The sequence below is a fragment of the Euprymna scolopes genome, chromosome 2, assembly GCF_053919585.1.
Source record: "Euprymna scolopes isolate OS-2025 chromosome 2, ASM5391958v1, whole genome shotgun sequence".
Taxonomy (NCBI): domain Eukaryota; kingdom Metazoa; phylum Mollusca; class Cephalopoda; order Sepiida; family Sepiolidae; genus Euprymna; species Euprymna scolopes.
Genome location: NC_136483.1, coordinates 146,996,813 through 147,014,676, shown reverse-complemented (window position 1 = coordinate 147,014,676; position 17,864 = coordinate 146,996,813). Strand labels below are relative to the sequence as shown.

General features: G+C 34.1%; 1 pseudogene across 1 annotated transcript; it reads right to left on the bottom strand.

Annotated features, from left to right (window-relative positions):
- Nucleotides 1-16,363: 16,363 nt before the first annotated feature.
- LOC145297351 (glutathione S-transferase A pseudogene) lies at nucleotides 16,364-17,536 on the bottom strand (annotated as a pseudogene). The gene has a single exon (XR_013870208.1). The product of XR_013870208.1 is annotated as a glutathione S-transferase A pseudogene (transcript).
- Nucleotides 17,537-17,864: the final 328 nt, after the last annotated feature.

Below are 17,864 nucleotides of genomic sequence, written 5' to 3'. Positions count from 1 at the left end.
GTGTGTGTGTGTGTGTGTGTGTGTGTGGTTACGAATAGGCTGCTATATGGTTGACTATTTTAAAAACTGATTACATATAATGATAGAAGATGTATCGAGACACAGGAATGGGTATGTTTGATCTGGCAGAACGGTGGTTCATTAAAAATTGTGGGGTTCGCGTTCGCGCCTGGACCACAAAGTATGGGAATAAAAAATTTAAAAAAAAACGTTTACAGGTGTTTTTGATATAGATGTACATAATAATACTTTGATAAGTATGTTTTAACTTAAATAGGGATGGTATAATAAAATTGTGGGGTCTGCGTTCGCGCCTGGCCTCCATAGAATTGAAATAGGCACAAACTTTAATAAAGACTTTTCATATCTATCTGCGTAAGTATACTTTGATAATTATGTTTCAGTTTGAAGAAATATGGTATAATAAAATTATGGGATGTTCGTTCGCACCTGACCTCCATAGAATGTAAATATGTCACAAAGTTTAACAAGGTTTTTTAATATAGATCCACAGAATATTGTGATAAGTGTTTCAGTGTGGACAGGTATGGTATAATAAATTATGGGGTTTATCTATTTTATTTTTACTTTCATCATATTTTGCTTTGGTTTTGATACCCCAAAATTTACAACCCTTCCTTTTCATAACCTATCATACTTTCATAAATCAGAGTCCATTTTCTGTAGGCTGTTTTTGAACCCAGTCAACGACGGGTACTTTTGCTAATATATATATATATATATATATATATATATATATATATAAGGTAAAATTAAAAGCCAAGAACAATGCGAGATTTTTTTTTTTTTATATAGAGTAAAATTAAATGCAAACAAAAGAAATATGGACAAACTCGAAAGACACACCCTTAGTACCTGCTATTCTTATCTCCTTTTTACTAGATATATCGATGACATTTTAATTATCACATACTCCCGCGAAGAAGCTATTAACATTTTCCACAAATTCAATAACGCCGACCCAAACTTAAAATTTACTATAGAACACCCAGACTCTTCGGAATCCCTTTCTCTACTTGATTTTAAAATACAAATAAAAAAAAAATGGTGCCATATGCACTGAATTCTACAGAAAACCCGCCAGCAAACGCCTCTTCGTACATTTCAAATCTGCGCTACCTCTCAAGGACAAACTAAACTACGCACATGCCGAAATCTCACGCATACAAGACAAATGCACTAACATCTCCGACAAACATACACACACTAACAATTTCCTACAGACCCTCTCACTAAACGGCTACCCTAATACGATCCTATCCTCACTTAAAAAGAAAAAACGCAACACCCGACCCTTCTCTAACAATTGTTTTCTAAAACTACCCTTCCTCAGTGACAAAATCTCATCTTCAATCCGAAAAGCCATCCGCAGCGAGGGGCTCAACATTCAACTCATCCACACTGGATCTACTTTAAGACAACAGCTCAACCGAAAACATCCATCGCATACACCTTCCCCTTGTTCACTCTCTAATTGCCCAATATCACACACAGGTTTATGCTTTAAGAACCACGTTGTTTACGACCTACAATGCGCTAAATGCAATGCATCTTACATCGGAAGCACTACCAGATTGCTTCATCACCGCATTAAAGAGCACTTAAACACTACTGCTTCGTCGTTCTATAAACATATTCGCACTTGCATTAATTCAGAACCAGATTTTCACATCAACATTCTTGCTTCTTCAAGAAACGTAGGTCAACTTCGTATCCTCGAATCTTTAATTATTTCAAAAAATACTCCCACACTAAACAATAGACTGGAATTGAGCTCCGCTTTTATAATATAAGTTTAAAACATAAGAAAAACAATAATTAAAAAAAAAAAAAAAAAAAAAACCTTGCTGTAATAGTCATCTCCCTTGATTCACAAACGCAACAAGTATTTCAAACATCAACTGATTTATTTTAACGTTCTCCTAACGTCATTTTTTGTTCTATATTTCGCGGTATCACGTGGCAAACTCGGCGGCTACTTTTCCAATTTTGAACACTCTTCCGCTGTCTTCTCTTGAAAATGGACTAATAAGTCTGAAATATATTGAGATTTATATCACCATTGAATACAACAGAAAAAAAAAAATTACTGTTGTTTAGAGTTAAAATTTGTGTGAAAAAGAAAAAACAAACAACAAAAAAGAACTTTATTTCTTTTGTTTGCATTTAATTTTACTCTATATAAAAAAAAAAAAAATCTCGCATTGTTCTTGGCTTTTAATTTTACCTTATAATTTTCTTCAACAATGCTTCAAGCAAACTACAACCTACTTATATATATATATATATATATATATATATATATATATATATATATATATATATATCCAATAGTTTCATCGATAGTGAAACATCTAATATCATTAGGCTACTAAGAAAAGATAGTACAATTTGATCTTATCCAAAAGTTCAAGGAAGTATAAAAAATATTTTTATGGCTAGACATTTTTAAATAAATAAAAAAAATATATATCTATCTGTTTTAATCTGACAATAGATAACAGACTAATGTCTATTATGTTCATGTGTGTAGGTAATATAGTCTCAGTCCTGTAGACGATAAGACCATCTTCCCAGTTTCTGGGGATAATCCTCTCAAGTAGGTATTTGTTTGCTTCCTCACAAAATTGTCACTTTTAATGTTGGGGAAATCGACTCTTCAAAAGAGGCATTCTGGCAATAGGTAAAAAATAAAAAATTGCTTTAGCATCGAAGGGTTTCCCCTCTATTGACTAAAGCCAAATTAACTTAAGTGTAGAATCAGAACAGATGAAAAAAAAATTCAACTCGGCAGGCGTAAGTCAACTTAAACTGCTCTTCTACAAATGTGCAAATATACATTTATACCTTGTACAACATTTCTTTTTTAGTTTATATATGCGTTATAATTACGACTAGGACAACAGCACATTCTTTTCTTTGTTTTGACTCTCAAGTGTGTATCCATTGATATCTTATGTTCTTTTATATACAATGATGTGGTTCTTGGTTGATTAAGTGTGTCGGATATATACTTGAGAGTCAAAACATTAAGAATATTCTGTTTTCATAGCCCAACTTATAATATAGTGCAGATGGTAACAAATAAGGCTGGAGATCTGATCTTATCAGGCATTACCTCTTTTGGGGCGCAATACAGTATATGTTAAAAGGTTGTGTTTGAGGGCTATAACAATGCAGTTGTGGAAACGGCCTATGTAGTAAAATAACGATGACAATATTGTTGGGATTTTAATAATTTTCAATTATGCATGTTCATTTCTGAACATAGTGTGTCACACAAGATTGTAGATGCGAAAGTTTTTCAAATATTTTCAAGAAAATATCTCTTTGTTTGGGGGGAGAGGAAATATAGACAGCTCTCAAATGTTGTTACATTCTGTTTTTGTCGGATGTTGTGTGTTAGATTTGTGTATCAGTCTCGCAGTCGAATCGGCTTGCATATTTGTTGTGTCAATTTCCGGAATAAGGTTCTGGTTGTTGGTTATTTTTGTTTTATGGCATATCAACCCTTTCCAGGTTATTTAATGCCAAATCCAGTTATTTTGAAAAAAAGTTTCTTAATAGAATATATTTGTTTTTTTTCAAGTCAGTTTCTATTCAACCCATAGTTGGGACCCTAACAGGTACTACCACTCCGGGTCAGAATGGACCTGGGAGCAATGGCAATTAAAGGGTGGCTCCACACTCCCCAATAGCCTGCAAGCTGGGGCCTCACCATCAGATATAGTTTTAGGTCATATCCAGGCCCGGAATAAGCTTCTGAATTCGAGAAGTTATAGGTATTGTCTTAAGTTAATATAAATTTTATTTATTATTTATATATTTTTATTTTTTATATTTTCTCTTCTATTTTTTCCCCATAACTGCATTGTTATAGCCTTCAAACACAACTTTCACATTTCGTACAATGCATTGCAGCAAACTACAAAATCCTTTTCATACTATACGTTACTTCCTCATGATACCATCCTTGCAAAATTACCTACTCGTTTTTTTTTTCAATGGAGGGGATAATGTTGTATCTGTTCTGTTGTCATATCACCCTGTATTAACTCTTCCTTTTTGGTGGGAGGGGGGCAATAGTGTTCGACCGTCATTATACCATCCTCTCAGTCATTCCTCTTTTGAAGTTCAGTCTAATACGAGGTGCTTTCAATAAGTTTCCAGACTTTATTCATATGGTCACTTTTATTGATAGTACAAACATGAAACTCTAGTCCCCTTCAAAGTAATCTCCTCCAGCTGTAATACACTTGTATTACCGTTCCAACAACTTTTGGAAGGCCCCATTCAAGCCCTCTTGTGTGAGCGTGTCAATGACCCTTGACACAGCTTCTTTCATCTCCTCAATTTATTGCATAGGCGGGTGGGGTCTTTTTAGAGATGACGTATATTATATTACACTTGTTGACTGTTCATATTAGAGAGAGGACGGGGTACATTCTAATACAGAGACGGTGACATGTAATACACATTGAGAGAAGGATAGATAGAAGAGAGGCATTTATACAGTTCCGGGAGTGTTTCTATAACATATATTTCTTGATACATATATTTTTGAGATGAGGATCATCAGTTCTTTTATCACAGGAGGGGACAGTCATTACTTATAATAGTTGAGGGAGACACATTCTTAAGATGATAGAAGCACATTACTTAGATGTGTTTATACACAAAGTTCTTATAAATACAAATTCACAATACCTTGTTTGTAGAATGACATAATGTTACATAGGGTTCTTCATAAAGGGGCACCATTTACGCTTGGTGTATAACATAAAAAGGATTCCGTGTGCGTATGATTGTCTCTAATATAAATGGTTGTGTGTTTGATTATCATAAAGGGAATCGTGTGTGTGACATGTATTTTCAGAACCTACCTCTGCTTCTTTGATGTTGGACCATCTGGAAATTTCTCATCCTGGAGGGAGACTTGATACCTGTTTGACGAAGATTTATCACTCCAAGACGATGAATGGGTTTTATAGTTTTTATTTCACTTTCCCCAGAGGTCCTGCAGGAGGTGGAAGTGAAATCGGCCTGTGTGGGGGTTCTTCTTCTACACACGTCAGCGTTCGTCTCCCCCCTCCCCAGTTAAGAGGGGGAGACAACGGAAAACCGTCCGTCTTCTTCAAAGCCCAAATCAAATCTCACAGATCCAGCCAACATGACCACGTCACACATACGTAATCTGGTCAGCTGACCTTCGGTTCTGGTAAACGTGTCTACCTCCATGTTTACCCACCTCTCTCTCTCTCTCTCTCTCTCTCTCTCTCTCTCTCTCTCTCTCTCTCTCTGTAACAATAACACAAGACGCTGTTACAAAATATGACGACGTTTTTGACCGGTCAATGGTTTCACATCAAGGAATTCAAAGTCCTACATGATTTCAACTTCTCCTTTCGCTTCCAAAGGGAGATTCCTTCTGACCAATGTCAGCTCTGCCTGTCTGACTCTGTCTGACTCTCTCTCGACCCTGCCTCAGCACTCTCTCTGTTTGTCTCACTAAAACTCCAACTATATTGACAACTCATCTCTTAGCCATGACGTCATCACGTGGCCAAAAAATGTGTATATCGATCCCGTGACCTGACATGCCTCACATGTCTAAAACATACACTGTTCCTCACATGTCTATCCTATTCTGTAGACCAAATTCTTCTAACCTATTTTTCAATATCTTTAACATTTTCTATTGTTTGGGTCTAGATAATCTCAATTTAATTTAATTTTCATAAACAGAATTGAATCATCAAATTCCTTTTTCAATAACATTTCTAAACAACAAATTCCTTTTCAACAAACATATCTGCTTATTTATTTTTAAATTCTCCTGAATCTTAATTCCAAACCTAGCTTCCCAGATTCGAATTTTCGAACTATCCGATCTCATTTTTACTTACAAGAATAGAGGACTTGTTCTCGTTACAAATTGCCTCATAACGACAATCTCATAAGGTTTTCCTGGAGCTTAGGGAATAACCAAATATCACAGGGAGGATGAGTAACTGTCTTGATGCCCATCACTAAGTCTTTCTTTCTGATCTCCTCTGTGCACCCGAGGGACAAACTTTGTGCAAATCTTTTGCATCTTCAGTTCCTTGCAAATATTGTGTGTACAGTTCACATACTGACTTTAAACTGTGCATTTATTGTCTCTATAGACACATGATGGTCCTTATACATGAAATTCTTTATTTGACGAATCAACTCTGGTGTTCTGATTTCCTTATTCCTTCCACACCTCTCATTATCCCTCACAGATTCCCTGCCTTCCTTGAATTTCTTATGCCACTTAAAAACTGATGCTCGATTCACGCAAGATCATCCAAAAGCATTCTGAAGCATTCCATACATTTTTGTGGCATTTTTATCAAGTTTAAAACAGAATTTTATTGTATATCATTCTTCTAAAGTGTTCTCACGTCCAGATTGCATCTTTGAAATTCACCATCTGTGACAATTAGGCTTTAGTAGGGTGGATTTCAATTCCTGCTGTACCTGTTCATTTGAACGTGAAATCAAATATTGGTCAGTCATCTCATAAGATGTAAAGCAATAACATACTGAATTTTCAAAAGTCTAAGACAATTTTAAATGCCTGTACAAAAAAAGTCTGGAAACTTATGTCAGAAATAACACAAATAAAACGGGATTCCTGATTGGTTGATATTATAACTTCCACCGGAAGACAGGGATTGCACCTTTGGCGGGAATTATGACTTCAAGTCAGTTGCCAGCAAGATGTTGGACCAAACGCAACTCCTAATGGGTCCTCTAATTTGAACCTAATTATATTTCTCTTTAATTGTCTAATCGACAATGGGATTGACAAAGAAATATGAACTCCCTAGAGTCGGCATGAGTTATACACTTTTAAAAAAAAATATTATTATACCAGTTAATGGAAATCAAATAATTGATTAATTATCAACCTATTTATGCGTACTTCTTTTTCTCAAACTAACATGTCCACAAACGACATAACTACCTGGCCTGTATTGCCAGCTAAATTAACCCACTTTGATTTAGCAATGACAAAACCAGAACGGAGAGTATATCCAGCAGGTAAGTTCTTGTTTATCTCAAATTATTTCTGGCAAAGAGGGCAATATCTGTGTTAGTTAGTTCTCACATTTAAGGCACCTTGTATGTATTCATTCACCATGATACCATCATCCCACGCTGGTAAAAATATACAACCAGAGGAAGCATATATGTGCTAATATATTGTGATGTGATCCCTGACTTTGATACAACCATTTTGGGCAGCGATAGCATCTTTGAGTATTGCCAAGAACCACGCCAACATTTAATATAAACATATAAAATTTATGTCATCACAAAGGAAGAAAATAAAAGATATATATACAAACATGCATATAAAAAAACAAATGAAATAAATGAAACATTGAAAGAATAGAAGAATCACCAGTTAGCAAGTGTTAACTAAAAAACAAAGTTATGTAAATAAAAAATTGGGAAAAACGAAATTTTCTAAGAAAACATTTATATTGGAAATTTGACAAAAATAGAGAAGTTATTTTTAATCAATGTTCATTTATGCAAATTCGTTTTTGGCAAAGAAAGTAAAGTATGTAGCCACAAGGCTTAGCAATGTGCACATTAATATGGCCATATTTGGTCATAGTGTGAATAATATGCATAAATAATAAATGTAAATATTTGGCATAGTGGTATTGGATGTGTGCTGATTTTCCTTGTTCTTGATAGAGTGTGTAGTAATTCGTTTCTGTTCGCCTGACTCTTGCTAGAGTATAAGAATGTGAGTGCAAGATGAAGTAGGCTTGTATGTGAGTCATTGAAGATTTCTTTCCACTCCTCTGTCCAAAGGCATAGTAAGGGGAAGCATACATTTTTGGGTTCTTTGAGAGTCTAGAAAAATCTGACTTTTATACAAAAGGCCATTGTTCTTATAGGCTTGGTTAATTTGACAGACTTGCTATTTTTAGGGTTTAAAACAATTTTCATTAGTTGAAAATATTTTGAGTTAACATGTTCCCGTGAAAACTAAACTTGCTTTTGGAAGTAAAGGAGAGAGTGAATCCCAATGAAGGGTGGTAGCCATTTGCTTTTTAGCATTTCAGTAACTGCAATATCAATATAAAATAATTTTTTTTTTTTTTTATCTGTTGTTTCAGTTATGGAAACCTGGGTTTTATTTTGTACTAGCCTGGGTGCCAGGCATTGCCCGGGTGTTTGAAGGTGTGTGTTGAGCAAAAAAAGTGACAGTAGGTAGGCAGACTCGAACCCGTGACGTGAAGGCGGAAAAGAAATCAAAAGAAAATTTGATGTCTTTCCGCTACTCCATGACATGACTGGAAGTTTGGAACGTTAAAATTTAGGCAAAGTTAATCCAATCGATATGATGACTTGCAAAAATGGCTCGCAAAAAATCGACCCCTCCTTGTAGAAAACTGCCTAGTTGAGGGTGAAAGAATTTTGGCCAATTTTTCAATATTTGTCGTCAAAACTACGAGCTTCAAAATAATTCCAATCTCTTGAAAATCTGTCACCTCTGTCGAAAGTTTTCGGCAAACATACAAACATACATACATTTAAACAGAAAGGTGAGATTTATATTATAGATTGTTCCCGTTTTGGTTTGAACTTTGCAGGGTCAAGTTTGCAAGTTTTAAATTCTAAAAATGTAGATTATGGGGGTGAGAATTTGCACGAAAACACTTTATGCCACATCAAACCTTTTCATTTTCCACTTTTAAAAATAAAATTAAAATTATATGCATTATTATTCATCCGACTACTATTCTCATCTAAGTGTGATTTTCACAACGTTTCGGTCGATATAACCTCCGACCTTCTTCAGGTGTATGTTTCAGGAAAAAACTGAATTTGTTAGCGGCAATTTCGTTGGGCGGAAGACATCATTACGTAAATCATTAATCACTTTGAAATGGCTGCGTGTCCGCACGGCCTTTTTAAAATGAAAGTTAATTCTATCTGAAACGTACACCTGAAGAAGGTCGGAGGTTATATCGATCGAAACATTGTGAAAATCACACTCAAGATGAGAACAGTAGTCCGATGAATAATAATACATATAATCAATCCTCATCTCAAAAATTCAGAAACGTAGAATTAAAATTATTTGTTTTGTTCAGTCTTGTGATAGTGAAGATTTTGTAATAAAAAACAAAACGTGAACATTTTGATATTTTCTTTTTAAAAACAAAGTAAAAAGTATAAGTATATTGTAAAAAATTTACAAATAAAGTACTTTTAATAAGTTACTTTTCTACCTAACTGGATATGTTTTTAGTGTTTTTATTTAATGTAACATATTTATTCAGTTCGAAAAAACATACAGTGTTTACCGATGTATTGGAAAATTAAAAACCCACCAAATATATATTTTCTTTTGTTTATTATATTTTCACCCCAAACAAGGCACATTGTCACTTTGATGTAGGGGGCTACTATAAAGGACATAAGCTACAGGAGTACTATATAGGGAGTCGGGCAGCAAGATGTCGGTTCACATTACACTTGAACTTCTGCATGTCAGTACAATTGGGGAAGCAGGAACCCAGAAGGGAATTCCAAAGTCTAGCGGTTATGGGGAAGAAACTACTGGAGTAGAAGGCTCTCTTACATCTAGGGCTCTCTACTATGAAGGGGTGGGATTTTGCTGCTTGTCAGGTTTGTTGAGGGTATTTAGGTCAAGGGGGTACAAGTGCTTGCAGTTCGTCAGAACATTCACCATTAAAGTATTTGTAGAACAGGCAGAAGGATGCTACATTTCGTCGATGGGACAGAGGCTGAAGCTTAGATGACAGTTCAGGAACTATCAGGTTGGTGACTCTCTTTTGAACCTTGTCTAGGAGTGAGAGACTAGTAGCAGATGCACCAACCCAAGTATGACAACAATACTCCATACATGGGCCAATGGTGGCCTTATAGAGGTACAGGATACTTTCGGGCGTTAGTAGATTTCACAGCACGGTAGAGAGAACCTACCTTTATCGCAGCGGTCCTGGCAATGCTCTCAATGTAATTTTTCCAACTCATATTTTTTGTGAACGTTAGGCCGAGGAGTTTAAAAGATGTACTTTCAGATAAAGAGTCTTTGGCCATTGCTATTGGTGGTAGAGAAGGTTTTTTGTAATTATTGAAGGAAACAAGTTTAGTCTTGGCTGCATTGAATGTGACCATCCATTTTTGTCCCAATTCCACAACAGGTCGTCCTCTAGTGTTTCTGCCATTTCTTTAGATATGTGTTCATTTGTTTTCCTGTCGTGTCTGTTATAGAGTGTGGTGTCAGCCTATGTCACGGTAATATATATTGAGCGAGTTTCTAACAGTATTTTGTCTAGTTTTTTTTTTATTTTAAACTCATTTTCCCAAACTTAAAGAGTCAAAGAGAGAATCAGGCGTCATTTTTAACTTTCCAATACATCGGTGAACACTGTTTTTCGAACTGAATAAACATGTTACATTAAATAAAAACACACAAAAACATATCCAGTTAGGTAGAAAAGTAACGTATCTTGCCTTTGATAACATTTATTTGTTATATATTTATTTTTTGACAACTTTTTCGAATCTATGTGTACAGTAATACAACCCCCCACCCACCCAAAATATATATATATATATATATATATATGTTTCATGAAAAACTTTCCCGTTTTCATTAATTAAATCGAAACATTTCTAATAAAACAATTATGGATATATGTTCCCTTTCACTTTCTTTATTTACCTTTTTTCATAGTTCTTTCCAGAAGTGTATCTGGTTTAATTTTTTTTGTTATTTATTTCATGCATACTGATTTCTCCCTTGGATTTTTACGATAGGTGCGTGAAATAAAATGGCGTCTCTAGTTTCGGCGATAACATGGGGTGGTTTGGGGGTGTTTATACCACGCTGGGGCAGATCGTAAAAAAAAACAAAACTTTTTTCATTCCATTTAATAAACCTGTATATGTGTGTGTGTGGGGGGGGGAGTACCGCTCGTACACATAGACCAATTTCGAATTTAGGAAAACTCGTCCCGGGAAAACTCGTCTCCGGAAAACTCGTCTCCGGAAAACTCGTCTCCGGAAAACTCGTCCCCTTTCGCTACGCTTTTGGTTTTGTTTCTTAATTAGGATAGTTTTTTGTTGTTATGTTTTCGTTTTCTGTCATACCAAATGCACTATGCGTTATTTAAAATTATGATTTTATCAATTATCAACAGTTATTGTCGTCCTGTCAAATTTTGCAAAAATTAACTAATAAATTAAAAGCGAAATATTTTTTTGGCGCGAGATGCCATGTGCTAACAATCTCTCGTTAACTCATTTTTAATTTTTTTAATTTTTACTTCAAAATTCTAAAATCAATCATTAAGAGAGAAAGTAATCACTAAATAAATTTATTAATCAATTTTATTGAAAACTCCGCTATCGCTTATCAAGAATCTTTTTAATTTCATTTTTTGTTGGTTGCTTTTCGAAGGGAGATATAGGTTTTATCCCCCCCTCTCTCTCTAAATTATATTTTAAAAAATATTAAAATTTATTATTTTCTTTTTAAAACCAAATCTCCCTCAGTAATTTCTTTAATTTTCTATTTTTTAACGATTATCAAGACCCCCTAAGATACCGGGCATTATTTCTCGTTCTCCCGTAACACTCGACCGACATGTTTTTTGTTTGTTGTCTGTTTTTTTTTCTTTACCAAATAAACGATTCCAAATAAATTAAATAAACAACATAGTCGGCGAGGTAGAAAAATCGATTTTACCCTTTTATAAACAACAGTATATAAGTAAATTCTTTTTATATTAATATAAAAAAAATATGCGGTCTCGTTTATGAACATAATAAACGCTTTTATTAAAAACACAAAAAAAAATTAAACAAGTAAAATTTTTTTTTTTTAAATATTATGGGGGGGGGCTATAGTTTATTTTAAAAAACAATATCTCCTTCAAGAACGATCATAAAATGTGTTTTCAATCGATATTTATTCAATAAGGGACCAGTTTTCCTACCTAGCGAAAGGGGACGAGTTTTCCGGAGACGAGTTTTCCCAGGACGAGTTTTCCCGGCACCGTTTTTGATATATTTGGCTGTTTATTTCGAATTTAGGAAAACTCGTCCCGGGAAAACTCGTCTCGGGAAACCTCGTCCCCGGAAAACTCGTCTCGGGAAATCTCGTCCCCTTTCGCTAGGTAGGAAAACTGGTCCCTTATTGAATAAATATCGATTGAAAACACATTTTATGATCGTTCTTGAAGGAGATATTGTTTTTTAAAATAAACTATAGCCCCCCCCCCCATAATATTTTTTAAAAAATATTTTTACTTGTTTAATGTTTTTTTTTTTTTTTTTTTTTAAATAAAATCGATTTTATAAGTGTCCGTTTTCTACCTAACTGGCTAAGTTCTTAGTGATTTAACTTATTTTAAAGCGTTTATTATGTTCATACAAAGTTAATTACAAATTTTTTTTTTGTTCTTATTTTAACGATGTTTTTTGGAGTCATAAAAACAATAAAAAAAAACAAAACCCAAAAATTAAAAAACAGGGAGCGATTCGATTCTTCGTTACGCTTTTGGTTTTAGTTGGGTTTGTATTACTGTACACATAGATTCGAAAAAGTTGTCAAAAAACAAATATAGAACAAATAAATGTTATCAAAGGCAAGATAAGTTACTTTTCTACCTAACTGGATATATTTTTTGTGTTTTTATTCAGTGTAACATGTTTATTCAGCTCGAAAAACATGCAGTGTTTACCGATGTATTGGAAAATTCAAAATGGCAGCCGACTCTCTCTCGGAGAGGGTACGTTTGGGAAAAGGTATTATAAATAATAAACTAGACAAAATACTGTTAGAAAACAACCGAATATATGTCAACTTATGTCACGGTAACATATATTGAGCGAATTTCTAACAGTATTTTGTCTAGTTTATTATTTATAATACCTTTTCCCAAACGTACCCTCTCCGAGAGAGAGTCGGCTGCCATTTTGAATTTTCCAATACATCGGTAAACACTGCATGTTTTTCGAGCTGAATAAACATGTTACACTGAATAAAAACACAAAAAATATATCCAGTTAGGTAGAAAAGTAACTTATCTTGCCTTTGATAACATTTATTTGTTCTATATTTGTTTTTTGACAACTTTTTCGAATCTATGTGTACAGTAATACAAACCCAAAAAAAATATGCGGTCTCGTTTATGAACATAATAAACGCTTTTATTAAAAACACAAAAAAAAAATTGAACAAGTAAAAATATTTTTTTTAATATATTATGGGGGGGGGGGGCTATAGTTTATTTTAAAAAACAATATCTCCTTCAAGAACGATCATAAAATGTGTTTTCAATCGATATTTATTCAATAAGGGACCAGTTTTCCTACCTAGCGAAAGGGGACGAGTTTTCCCGAGACGAGTTTTCCGGAGACGAGTTTTCCCAGGACGAGTTTTCCCGGCACAGTCCCCTTTCCACTTGCGCCCATACGCATGAAATCAGAGGCTTTCTTTAAGATCAGCAGTCAGACCCCTGTGTTAACAAAAAATTTCAAAAGACTTTCTGCTGTTCAGTCGGCAGCACGAAAAACAACTTTTAAAAATCCCTCACTTCTTATGTTTGATTACAAAAAAAAATATGTAACACCTCGTTTCATAAATATATTGGCAGGATTGGAGTTTAGGTGGCGATTAACCTCGAACCCAAAACAATCCAAAGCAAAAGCGAAAGGGACAAAATTCCGAGTCACCGGATTGTATCCCTGGAAACGGTGACCATTTTTATTTACATTATAAACATATAGAACTTTTTATAATTTAGACACGAGTGCACTTATTGATCTGTGCTGAAATAATAAAGTTATTTAAAAAGCCATTCTTAACATGGGGAGGGGGCGTGTTTTGAGCCTATTCTATACTTTAACCTTACAATTGAATAAAAAAAAAACTTTAAACTTGGAAATACGATGTAAAAAATAGCGCGGATCAGTAAGTGCACTCTAGCACCATAATTTTAAAAATAATAGATAATAAATAATTAGATAATACGAACATGGTACTTTTGCAGAATTGTTTTGCAACTATTCTGTACTTTCACCTAACAATTTTTTTTTTTCTTACAAAAACAATTGAAAAAGAGAAACTGAAAAATTGATACGCGTGTAGAGGGTTAATTTTAATATAAATGGGCGATTAATTAATCACGTGGTCAATTATTCGACTTTTTTTTTTAATTGTTAGGCACGGAATTTTTTTAATAATTAGATTTTTTTCATATTAATGCACGTATTTTCAGTTTCTCTTTTTCAATTGTTTTTGTAAAAAATATAGATTTTGTAAAAAAAAAAAAAAAAAAAAAAAATTAAATTAAATTGATAGGTGAAAATACAGAATAGTTTAAAAACAATTCTGCAAAAGTACCAGAACAATTCTGTTCGGATAATTTTTTTTTTTTTTTAATTATAAAACGTTCTATATGCTTACAATGTAATAAAAATGGTCACTGTTTCTAGGGATACAAACCGGTGACTAGATATTTGTCGCTTTTGCTTCGGGTTGTTTTGGGTTAAAGGTTAATCGCCACCTAAACTCCAATCCTGCCAATATATTTTAGTAGGGATTGAAAAATACCTTACTCGCCTGCACGAAAAAATAAATAAATAAAATAAATATAATAATTCGTCTCCAGGTGAAAATACAGAATACTTACAAAACACTCCCCTCTCATGTAAAGAATGAGTTTCTAAATAACGTTACTATTTCAGCATGGTAGCATAAATACCATTATTTATTTTTTTAATAAATTGTTAGGTGAAAGTACACGACAGAATAGTTACAAAGCACCCGTTAAGAATATTTCAGTACGGTAACAAATATATTTATTTTGAATAAAATAAAAATTAAAATATGTATATATATAAGAACTGAAAAATGAAACGAAATAAAATAGATAAATAGGAATGTTGTTTTGGTTTCTTAAATCTACTTCGAGGCGAACTACTTCGTTCGCACTGGATTCAGGTCAATGCGGGCCGAATAACAACTGAAGTAACTTATTTGTCAACACTTTTTTTTTTTTTTTTAAATGAGTAAATATGATAGTATACTCGCTTAATTTCTTACATAATGTCGTAGGACGACCCATTTCATAACCGACATCGGATTTTCGAACATTTTTAATTGGCCTCTAATTTGGCTGACGTTACACGAACACGAATGGGGCCCTCCTCCAGCGAAATATAGGGGCCTCACGTGTACGTCCACCTCTAATTTTAATGTTAAAACAAATTTGGCCTCTACCCCGGAGCAACGCCCATCATATATATATATATATAATATATATATATATCTCACGCAAAAAAATTGTAGCCTACCCAAACAGTAACACCTAGGGCACTTTATGCCGAACTAAATTCTGCACAAATTCACGATTTTTTATTTTTACAAATTTGTGATTTGGCGAAGACAAACATACCCCCCCCTTTTTGTTGTAAAAAAAGCAACGCGTTTATACTTTGGCTTTTAATGTTACGTCAATATGCATAATTTCAATTTACCAGCTCCCGTTCTACATTAGCACCCCACCTTCAAATAAATACATTTTCCTCTTTCTCGGCAATCCAGAGATAATTGGACCCAAATGTTATTTCTGTTCGGATAACTACGTACGTTAAAGTACTAACATTGGTACTTTAGTGAACTTCACGGACCCTGCGTAAACTGGTTTTAATTTAATGGCTGCTCAGCCAGCAGCTCCCTGAAGTTCTTTCACTTTCTTCGTAGCTCATACACTATTTTGTGAATTTTAATTAAATTTGATTCATACTTTTATTTCGTGCTTGTTTTTATTTTCAAAACTTTTTTTGAAGATACTATTTGAGGGACAGGGGTCAGGAGCCAAAACCATTACTTGAATGCATAAAAGAAAAAAAAAAAAAATAGCGCGGATCAGTAAGTGCACTAGCACCAAAAAAAGTATTGTGGGGAAAATATAAAAATAAAATAAAAACAAGCACGAAATAAAAGTATGAATCAGATTTAAAAGAAATTTTTAAAATTTCAAAAGATACACTCAATTAAAAAAAAGTATAAGAAAGTGAAAAACCTCAAGGAGCAGCCATTAAATTAAACCCAGTTTACGCAGGGTCCACATTCCCCGTGAAGTACCCTAACATTTTCTGAAATGCCCATTTTACATTCGAGAAGGAAAAAAAAAAAAAAAAAAAAAAAAAAAAAAACTGACATGAGACGTAAGTATGCAATGTTTTCACCTGAAATGCGTTGGTTTAAAAGATCAATTCACAAGAAATAGATAACAAGCATTCAAAATTTATGTTTATGCATAAAAGATTTATTTTGATTATTAAGCGGTGTGAACCAGAACCACTGAACCATTAAAATACAGTGCGATTTTTTTAACACTACAATGTACCACTACTTTAATAATGCCCTAGAAAAAGTATTTTTGAACAATGGTAGAGTTAGTAGAAAGTATATAATGACTGAAAATGTATATATATTATAAGGCAGCATAGTGTCCACTATCCAGATATTCCTCTTTACACGCTTGCCATGGGTTGCTTCTCGGGTTTTGCTCCGCTGGTCCAGTGAGGAGGCCAAGACTTTTTCACACTTTCTCTCTCTTTCAGGAATTCATAATAGCCGGCAAGGCAGGGGAAACGGTCATTGTCTAATTTCAAGCCCATCCGCACCAGAAAGGCGACATAAGGGAAAAACATGACGTCGGCCATAGACATGCTCTCAGATGCAAGGTAAACTTTACCGGGCTCACCGCGGGCCTTCAGTAAACCCTCCCAGATTGTCAGTTCCTCGGCGAGGATTTTATAACGCTTCTGCAGCAACTCTTCGTTTATTTCATCGGCTGGAGTGAACCATCTGTAGTACAAGATATCCTTAAATCCCTTCTGGAAAACGTTGCAAGTTTCATAGGCTCTTTGTAATACTCTAGCCAGTTCCGTGGGGTTAGTTTCGGCCTTGGGTAACAGTCGGGTGCCTTTATCAGGCCACATTGCTTGCAGATACTGGCAAGCAGCTACGGATTCATTAATAACGATCGGTTCGGCGACGCCATCCTTTTTAATAAGCATGGTCGGTACTTGGCCCCTAGGGTTCAAAGCCGTAATCTCGTCGCTTTTGTGTTCTTTTTTATCGAAGGATATCAATTTAGAGTTGAAAGGAAGACCTTTCTCTTCTAACACAAGCATAACCTGCCAGCAAGGACAGCTGCCAGAACCCCAATAAAAAGTTATGTTATCCATTTTTTTTTTTTCGTTTGGTTTCACGACCCGTTAATGCAGTAGCGTTAAGAAAACTCCGTGTCCTAAGGCTAAGCGCAGATGATTTCATACTATTTATACCCGGGACTATGACGTCAGAACATCACGTGGTTGTGAATAGTGCGTTCAATTTAAAACGTCATTTTATTATCTTAGTCTGTGAATGTTAGTGCGTACTACCACGACCACCGAGATAGCCGTGATACTACTCGACATTTGCGTGTTTATATATATATATATATATATATATATATATATATATATATATATATATATATATATATATATATATATATATATATATATATATATATATATGTATGTATGTATGTGTATATATATGTATGTATGTATGTGTATATATATGTATGTATGTGTATATATATGTATGTATGTGTATATATATGTATGTATGTGTGTATGTATGTATGTGTATATATATGTATGTATGTATGTGTATATATATATATATATATATATATATATATATATATATATATATATATATATATATGAGAGAGAGATGTGTGTGT